Source organism: Macaca fascicularis, chromosome 9 (assembly GCF_037993035.2).
Source record: "Macaca fascicularis isolate 582-1 chromosome 9, T2T-MFA8v1.1".
NCBI classification, from domain to species: domain Eukaryota; kingdom Metazoa; phylum Chordata; class Mammalia; order Primates; family Cercopithecidae; genus Macaca; species Macaca fascicularis.
The window spans coordinates 12,740,725-12,750,018 of record NC_088383.1 but is presented as its reverse complement, the minus strand read 5'-3'; the positions used below and the strand labels follow the sequence as shown (position 1 = coordinate 12,750,018).

The window sequence follows — 9,294 nt, the reverse complement described above, 5'->3', positions numbered from 1 at the left end:
ATGTTAATCAGCGCCCATCCCTAGACACAGGGGCTTGCAGCCTCGTCACACAAATGAGCCATGGAGATGTCTCCGACTCCTCCCCTCCCTGCCACTCACAGGCCGCCAGCTGCCGAGCCCTGCAGACTCTTCTTTTACAACGTCAGTTGTACCCACTTCCCTTCTGGTTGCACATCCAAGTTCAGGACCATTTTAGCACATGCCTACGTTATTGCCACAGCCATTGTCTTCATCTGTTTTGTGCTGCTGTACAAGAAACAAACTTACCTGGCTTGTGGTTTGGGAGGTTGGGAAATCCAAGATCCAGGGCCACATCTGCTGAAGGCCTTCCTGCTATGTCCTGCTGTACCCTAACATAACGGAAGGCATCACTGGAAAGAGAGCACGAGAAAGGGCCAAACTGGCTTTTATAGTGAACCCACTCCTGCAATAACAGCGTGAAAATGTTCATCACCTCTTCCCGTCCCCGCCCCTCAACATGGCCATGCTGGGTATTAAGTTTCCAACACGTGAGCTTTGGGGTACACGTTCCAACTACAGCTGCCACCTGCTGTCCTCCTTGCCTTCTCCCTCTTCTCTACACTTCTGCCGGATTCTCCAGTTGGATTAATCTTGAAACACCACTTAATTGTTACCACTCTCCCAAAAGCAGTCAACTTTAACCCATTCCCAACAGGCTTGAGAACGAAAGTTTCAGCCTATCAGTCATCACCTGCTTCCATCTGAACCCTATCTTCCTTTCTAGCCTAAGCATATTCTTTGATGCTTACTGTTTTCCTACCTCACCTTGGGGAGATTCCAGGTACTAGAGAAAGGCAGATGAATCAGACTTCCCTTCCATAGAGGAGCCCATTTGTGCACTGATGCTTCACCCAGGCAATGGATGAGAAGCTCTTTGGGACTCAGACCCAGACCTACAGAATACATTTATGGGGGTAAAGGCTGGGAGGGTGTGTTTTTAAGGAGTTCTACAAGTGATTCTGACACATAGCGCCAACTCTAAGGGAAGACAGATACGTAACAATGTTCGGTGCCATTACAGGGGTCCAGGAGTGCCCAGGAAGGAGTGCCCATGGCTCCAGGGAGGGTTCAGAGACTTCACAGCAAAGGTGACGACTCAGCCAAGCTCTAAGATTTAAGGAGACAGCTAAACTTTTTTTTTTTTTTTTTTTTGAGACAGAGTTGTACTGTGTCGTCCAGGCTGAAGTGCAATGGTGCGATCTTGGCTTACTACAACCTCTGCCTCCTGGGTTCAAGTGATTCTCCTGCCTCAGCCTCCCGAGTAGCTGGGATTACAGGTGCCTGCCACCATGCCCAGCTAATTTTTGTATTTTTTTTTTTTTTTTTTTTTTTGAGACGGAGTCTCGCTCTGTTGCCAGGCTGGAGTGCAGTGGCACGATCTTGGCTCACTGCAACCTCCACCTCCCAGGTTCAAGCGATCCTCCTGCCTCAGCCTCCCAAGTAGCTGCTACAGGCATGCGCCACCACTCTCAGCTAATTTTTTTTATTTTCAGTAGAGACGGGGTTTCACCACGCTGGCCAGGATGGTCTTGATCTCTTGACCTTGTGATCCGCCTGCCTCGGCCTCCCTAAGTGCTGGGATTACAGGCGTGAGCCACTGTGCCCAGCCTAATTTTTGTATTTTTTAGCAGAGACGGGGTTTCACCATGTTGTTGGTCAGGCTGGTCTCAAACTCCTGACCTCAGGTGATCCCCCCGCCTCGGCCTCCCAAAGTGCTGCGATTACAGGCGTGAGCCACTGCACCTGGCCCATTAAACACACTCTTGAAACAACACTTTGACATCACCCACCCCTATGGGCATTCCTAACAGAGAAAAAAGAATTAACAAAGATGTGGAAATATATGCCTGTTTGAAAAATGGCGAGTGCTCAGGATAAAGCAGTGAACTCGGCTCAAGCTCAAGATACAACACAGGTTGCAAAACAGGTAGAGAGGTGCAAACGGGGGGGATGAGGTCAACTGGACCCCAGTAAATGCAGCTTTGATTTCTGAACTTTGCCTACAGGTGGGGGGCACCAAGGGAGTTTTACACCCCGCAGAGGGACAGAATCCACTTACAGTTTAGAAAGGCGACTCTGGCCATGGTCTGAAGCGTGGGCAGAACCAGGAGAAGGCCCTGAAAGCAGTGAGGCTAACTGAACACCACACACTGTTTAAAAAAGAATGAGGTGGCCCCTCCATCTCTATGACATTCTGTGAGTGGAAAGAAGCAAGGGAAAGAACAGAGTGGGGGGCTGGGCGCACCGGCACTTTGGGAGGCCGAGGCGGGCGGATCACTTGATGTCAGGAGTTTGAGACCAGCCTGGCCAACATGGTGAAACCCCATCTCTACTAAAAACAAAAAATTAGCTGGGTGTGGTGGCAGGCACCTGTAATCCTAGTTACAGGGAGGCTGGGAGGAGGCTGGGAGGCAGGCCTTGGGAGGCTGAGGCAGGAGAATCGCTTGAATGTGGGAGGCAGAAGTTGCAGTGAGCCGAGATCGCGCCATTGCACTCCAGCCTGGGTGACAGAGCAAGACTCCGGCTCAAAACAACAACAGCAACAACAACAAACCAGAATAAAGACTAAAAACCAGCCACTGACTCCATCAACTAAGGTGACCTTGTGAAGGCGGGTTAGAAATCACAATACAGTGGGCTGTGCCGGGAACAGCAATCCTGGAAGCAGATGGTTAGTGGTTTCTGAATTTGGGTTGAAAAGAGAAACAGAAAAGAGAGACGAGGCAATAGCTGTAGAGGAAAATGAGGTTAAAGAAAAGCATTTTGGAGTCTATATATCTATATCTATTTATCTATATATATATATGTTTGTTTGTTTGTTTTTCCTTTAAGAATAGGAGACACTTGAGCCTAGTCATGAGCTACAGGAAAAAGTTGGGGACAAGAGAAGGTAAAACCCTGGAAAGGCTGGGAGTGGTGGCTCACACCTGTAACCCTAACACTTTGGGAGGCCGATGTGGGAGGATTGCTTCAGGCCAGGAGTTCGAGACTAGCCTGGGCAACACTGAGGTACCCCCCTCAACCCCAACTCTACCAAAAATAGCAAAATTAGCCAGGCGTGGTGCTGCGTGCCTGTATTCTCGTGAGGTGGGTGGATGGCTCGAGCCCAGGAATCTGAGGCTGTAGTGAGCTATGATTACACAACTGCACTCCGGCCTGTGTGACACAGCTGGCTATCTCTAAAACAAACAAACAAAGCAAAACCAAATCCCAGAAACCTTCCTCTCTGGCAGTTAGACAGACTCCATGGCCTGGCCGGAGTCTATCTAACTGTTCAAAACTGTTCCAGTGCTGGATGAAATGTAAATCACCTGTGACTGCCCACGTCTAGGGACAGGCAGGAGGAAAGGCTATCATCCTAAAAAATAACCAGAGGAATGTGGAAGACAACCAAATAGAACTTTTTAGGAAGAAAAAATTGATAACAATTAAACTTGACAGACAGGGTAAACAGAAGATCAAATATTCAAATATAGCTAGACAGAGAATGTAGGAAAGAAAAGTGATCTGAAGAAACCTATCATTGGTCCAGACTGTAGCACAGAGAGATGTGAAAACCAATGAGAGGTTAGGAGACCCAGCACAGGCTGAGGAGGGTTATGTCTACGTCTAAGGTTTGTGTTTAACTAGAGTTTCTCAGAGGGGAGGAGAGCAGATGGGGCGGAAGTAGTGTTCGAGGCCGGGTGCAGTGGCTCACGCCTGTAATGCCAGCACTTTGGGAGGCCGAGGCAGGCGAATCACTTGAGGTCAGGAGTTTGAGACCACCTGGCCAACATGGTAAAACCCCATCTCTACTAAAAATACAAAAATTAGCCAGGTGTAGGCACGCCTGTAATCCCAGCTACTTGGGAGGCTGAGGCAGGAGAGTCGCTTGAACCCGGGAGGTGGAGGATGCAGTGAGCTGAGATCGTGCCACTGCGCTACAGCCTGGGCAACAGAGTGAGACTCCATCTCCAGAATGAATGAATGAATGAACGAATGGGGTAATGTTCAAGGAGACAATGGCTGAGCGTGTTTCACAACGGATGAAAGACACTGTGTGGTACAGCTTCAGTCTGAGAGTCCCCCCATCAGAACCATTCTCCGTCTTTCTCTAGCCTCACTCTCCTGGCTCAGGAGCAGGAAGGTATCAGATGGGCACCCTTGCTGTGGGGCTGCTGGTTCAGTCCAGCCAATGAGACCCCGGCATGAAAGGCAGGCTGCCAGCTCCCTGTAGGCCGGTGGGTCCTGCCGAGGACCCCAGCCTCTGCCCTTCCTCTCAGCTCCCTCCCCAGCTTCCACGGCTCCCTCCCTTTCCCCCAGGGCCCAGGGGTGCTAACAGCTACTGAGTGTTGCTGTCCTCTAGGTACCGAACCATCCTCTGCTGCTTTCCCTAACGCTGCCTATAATTTTTGTAAATCTATTAATTAAACTTTCCTAAATTATTCATTTCTGTGTGTATCCTCTGTATCCCGCTGACTGATAAAGACATCAATCCACAGACAGAAGAATTCTCATGAATCCCACACAGAATAAAAATTTGAAATGTACTATTAGACAATCACAATGAGACCACAGAACACCGAAAACAAGAAAAAGTTAAAAGCAGCTGCAAATCTTGAAAGCAGTCTCGAAACAGTAGCTACAAGGCTGTGGGGAAACAAGGCGCTCTGAGGCTCTGCTGGTGGGAGTGTAAACTGGCATAAGGCCTCTGGGGGCAACCACACAAAATGTAAAATCTATTCCCACGCACCTAGCAAGTCCATTTGGGGAAATTTATCCTACTGAGAAATTGCACACACACAGGGACATATGTATTAGGTTGCTACAAAAGTCATTATGTTTTTTTCTATTATTTTCTTTTTTTTTTTTTTTTTGAGACGGAGTCTTGCTCTGTCGCCCAGGCTGGAGTGCAGTGGCCGGATCTCAGCTCACTGCAAGCTCCGCCTCCCGGGTTCACGCCATTCTCCTGCCTCAGCCTCCTGAGTAGCTGGGACTACAGGCGCCCGCCACCTCGCCCGGCTAGTTTTTTGTATTTTTTTAGTAGAGACGGGTTTTACCGTGTTAGCCAGGATGGTCTTGATCTCCTGACCTCGTGATCCGCCCGTCTCAGCCTCCTGAAGTGCTGGGATTACAGGCTTGAGCCACCGCGCCCAGCCTTTTTCCATTATTTTCAATGGCAAAAGTCATGATTACTTTTGCACCAACCTTATAAGGTTACTCACTGTAGAATTGTCTGTAATAACAAAAATCCCCAAAATAACCTAAGTGTCTAACATAAGGGGCTGGTTAAATAGAGTACATCCATGTAACTGAATACTAATCAGCTGTATGAAGAACAGGGAAGGCTGGGTGTGGTAGCTCACGCCTGTAATCCCAGCACTTTGGGAGGCCAAGGTGGGTGGCTCACTTGAGGTCAGGAGTTTGAGACCAGCCTGGCCAACATGGTGAAAGCCTGTCTCTAGTAAAAACACAAGTATTAGCCGGACGTGGTAGCTCATGACTATAATCCCAGCTACAAGAGAGGCTGGGGTGGGAGAATCGCTTGAACCCGGGAGGCAGAGGATGCAGTGAGCTGAGATCATGCCACTGCACTGCAGCCTGGGTGACAGAGCAAGACTCCGTCTCAAAAAAAAAAAAAAAAAAATGAAGCTCTCCATGTACTGAGAGTAAAGATCTCTGGGTATATTACTGAGCAAAAAAATGCAAAGTCTAGGACTATATATAAAATACTATGCATTGTGTAAAACCAAGAGATTACAGATTAAGAATGTATATTTGTATTTGTTGTTGTATGCATAAGAAACTTTGGAAGGATATACAAGTCAACAACAATTGTTGTGTGTGAGGGGTAGAAGTGAATTAAGGACAAGAGTTAAATGGAGAGTTTCTAGAAATATAATATCCTTTTCTTTTTTAACCATATGAATGTATTACCTTTTGAAAAACTTAAAGATATTGTAAAAATATGCAAAGTGGCTGGGTGTAGTGGCTCATACCTGTAATCCCGGTGCTTTGGGAGGCTGAGGTGGGAGCATTTCTTGAGGTTGGGAGTTGAAGACCAGCCTGGGCAGCACAGTGAGACCTTATCTCTATAAGAAATTTTAAAACAGCCAGGCATGGCGGCACATGCCTGTAGTCCTAGCTGCTGGGGAGGCTGCGGTGGATCACCTGAGCGCAGGAGTTGGAGGTGGCAGTGAGCTGTGATCATGCCACTGGACTCCAGCCTGGGTGGCAGGGCAAAGACCCTGTCTCAAACAATCAAATGCACTCAAAGAAAAGACAGATTATTTTCAAAGAAGTGATAATTAGACTGACTTATTGAAACAGCAGCAATGGAAACAGTAATATTGCAGAAAAAAAAAACCACAAAAAAACCCTCAACCTAAACCTATATGTACTATAAAAACATTCTTTTTTTTGAGATGGAGTCTCGCTCTGTCGCCCAGGCTGGAGTGCAGTGGCATGATCTTGGCTCACTGCAACCTCTGCCTCCCAGATTCAAGCGATTCCCCTGCCTCAGCCTCCTGAGTAGCTGGGATTACAGGAGCCCACCACCGCAGTGGGCTAATTTTTAAAATTAAAAAAAAAAAATTTTTTTTTTTTTGAGACAGAATCTCACTCTGTTGCCCAGGCTGGAGTGCGGTGGTATGATCTCGGCTCACAGCAACCTCCGTCTCCCAGGTTCAAGCGATTCTCCTGCCTCAGCCTCCCGAGTAGCTGGGACTACAGGCATGTGCTACCATGCCCAGCTAATTTTTGTATCTTGAGTAGAGATGGGGTTTCACCATGTTGGCCAGGCTGGTCTCGAACTCTTGACCTCAGGTGATCTGCCCACCTCCGCCTCCCAAAGTGCTGGGATTACAGGCGTGAGCCACTGCACCTGGCCTATAAAAATATTTTTTCAAGAACAATGGCAAAATAGTATAGAAAATGCAAATTTCTAGAAGTTCTGTTTCATCTGAAACTAAGACAGGTTGAAAAACACACACATTGACACACATATACGTATATGTATACAAACATATATTTGTGAAAAATTGCTAAAGGTTTTAACTGCTGAAAACCTGTACCTCTGATTAAAAAAATGTTTGTGGAAAAAAGACCAAGGGAAAATGTTATAAATTTCTATATAAATAAAAACAGAGTTTTAAAAAGGCTCTATTTCAGGGAGGAAAGATGTGGACTAAATAGGCAAGTAAATGTCAACAAACACTGAGTGTATCAAACAATCCTGTTTTCTACGACAAGGCAGAGCTGAAACATGCCACAGTGACAGCACACACAGGAGGGAGGGGATCTGAGTTCTAAAGGAAGTTAAAATATTGACCAAGTTTAAAATTATATAAGCATTCATGTTAAAATTTCTAGAGAAACCACTAAAAAAACCCAGAATATTTATCATCTAAATTACAGGAGGTGATAAATGAAAGATTAAAAAATAAATCATTCCAAAAGAAGGCAAGGATAAAAGAAAAAACAGAAGAGGACAAATAAAAAGCACAAATTATGATAAAAATCTAAATATTTGCATAATTACATTTAATGGAAAATGATCCAGTTAAAAGAAAAACATTGTCACATTGGATTTTTTTTTTTGAAATGGAGTCTTGCTCTGTTGCCAGGCTGGAGTGCAGTGGCACGATCTCAACTCACTGCAACCTCCGCCTCCCGGGTTCAAGTGATTCTCTTGCGTTAGCCTCCCAAGTAGCTGGGACTACAGGCTCACGTCACCACACCTGGCTAATTTTTTATATTTTAGTAGAGACGGGGTTTCACGTGTTGCCTCCTGAGCTCAGGCAATCCACCTGCCTCAGTGTCCCAAAATGCTGGGATTACAGGCGTGAGCCACCACGCCCAGCCTTTAGCACACCTTTCTTGGCAACTGATATATCAAGCATTAGAATATAGAAGACTTGAACAATATAATGGGAAGTTTGATCTAATCAACTTTTTTTTTTTTTTTTTTTTGAGACGGGAGTCTCGCTCTGTGGCCCAGGCTGAACTGCAGTGGTGCCATCTTGGCTCACTGCAAGCTCTGCCTCCCGGGTTCAAGGGATTCTCCTGCCTCAGCCTCCCAAGGGGCTGGGACTACAGGCGTCACCACCATGCCCGGCTGATTTTTTGTATTTTTAGTAGAGACAGGGTTTCACCTGTTAGCCAGGACGGTCTCGATCTCCTGACCTCGTGATCTGCCTGCCTCGGCCTCCCAAAGTGCTGGGATTACAGGCGTGAGCCACCCTGCCCAGCTGATCTCATTAACATTTAAAACACATTATATGCAACAGCTTCACAATACACATTCTTTCAGCCTCATGCAGAATACGTAGGAGAACAGATGATGTGGGGCCAGAAAGCAAGTCTTGGCAAATTTTAAGAGACTGGTATCAAATATACATTTGTTTATTACAGAGCAATTAAATTAGAAATCAATGTACTAAAGATAACTGGAAGAACCCACGTGTGTAGGCACTAGGAATTTATACTTATAAATAACTCTCAGAAACAACATTGGGAATTGAGAAATACTTGTAAGTAAATAATAGAAATGCTACCTATCGAAACCTGTGGGATACAGCTGAAACATCACTGAAATGCCTGTGACATGAGGCAAGAAGGCTGAAATTTAATGAACCAAGCGTCTAACTTAAGTTAGAAAAAACCCAAGAGAATAAATGCAAAATCAACGAGAAAACAAAGAGTATGAAATTAAACAGAACAACATACAGTAGAGAAAAATAAAACAAAAAATTGTTTTTGAAAATATTAATGAAATTGACAAACTTTCAACAGAACTGAGGGGAAAAAATAGATGAATATCAGAATAAAAAGTGGGGCATAACTATAGGTGCCATAGATGTTGAAAAGGTTTTTATGAACAATTTTATGCCGGTAAATTTGAAAGCATGGATGAAGTGGACAAATTCCTGGAAGAATATCTCGTTAAAGCTTATTCAAGAATAAAATAAAAAATCTGAAGTCTTATAACCACTAATGAAAATGAATCGGCAGATAAAAATCTTTCAGTAGTGAAAAGCCAATCAGAAAGTTTTGCTGGAGAGTTCTACCAAATATTCAAGGAACAAATAACTCCAACCTTACACAAACTTTTCCAGAGAAGAGAAAAAGAAGAGACAACCCCCACCATCATATATATATATATATATATATATATATATATATTTTTTTTTTTTTTTTGAGTCTTACTCTGATGCCCAGGCTGGAGTGCAGTGGTACAATCTTGGCTCACTGTAACGCCCGCCTCCCAGGTTCAAGCGATTCTCCTGCCTCAGC

General features: G+C 45.3%; 1 protein-coding gene across 5 annotated transcripts in view; it reads right to left on the bottom strand.

Annotated features, from left to right (window-relative positions):
• The window catches only part of PROSER2 (proline and serine rich 2), a 48,997-nt gene that overhangs the window by 21,878 nt on the left and 17,825 nt on the right, over nucleotides 1-9,294 (bottom strand). For 2 of the 5 annotated variants that reach the window (XM_074001015.1, XM_015455544.3), the window contains exon 2: nucleotides 268-371. The exons of 2 other annotated variants lie outside the window; for them this stretch is intronic. The gene's annotated coding sequence lies outside the window, so the exon portion shown is untranslated. The remainder of the gene's footprint in view (nucleotides 1-267; nucleotides 372-9,294) is intronic. One more of the 5 variants, XM_015455545.3, reaches the window with a different exon arrangement.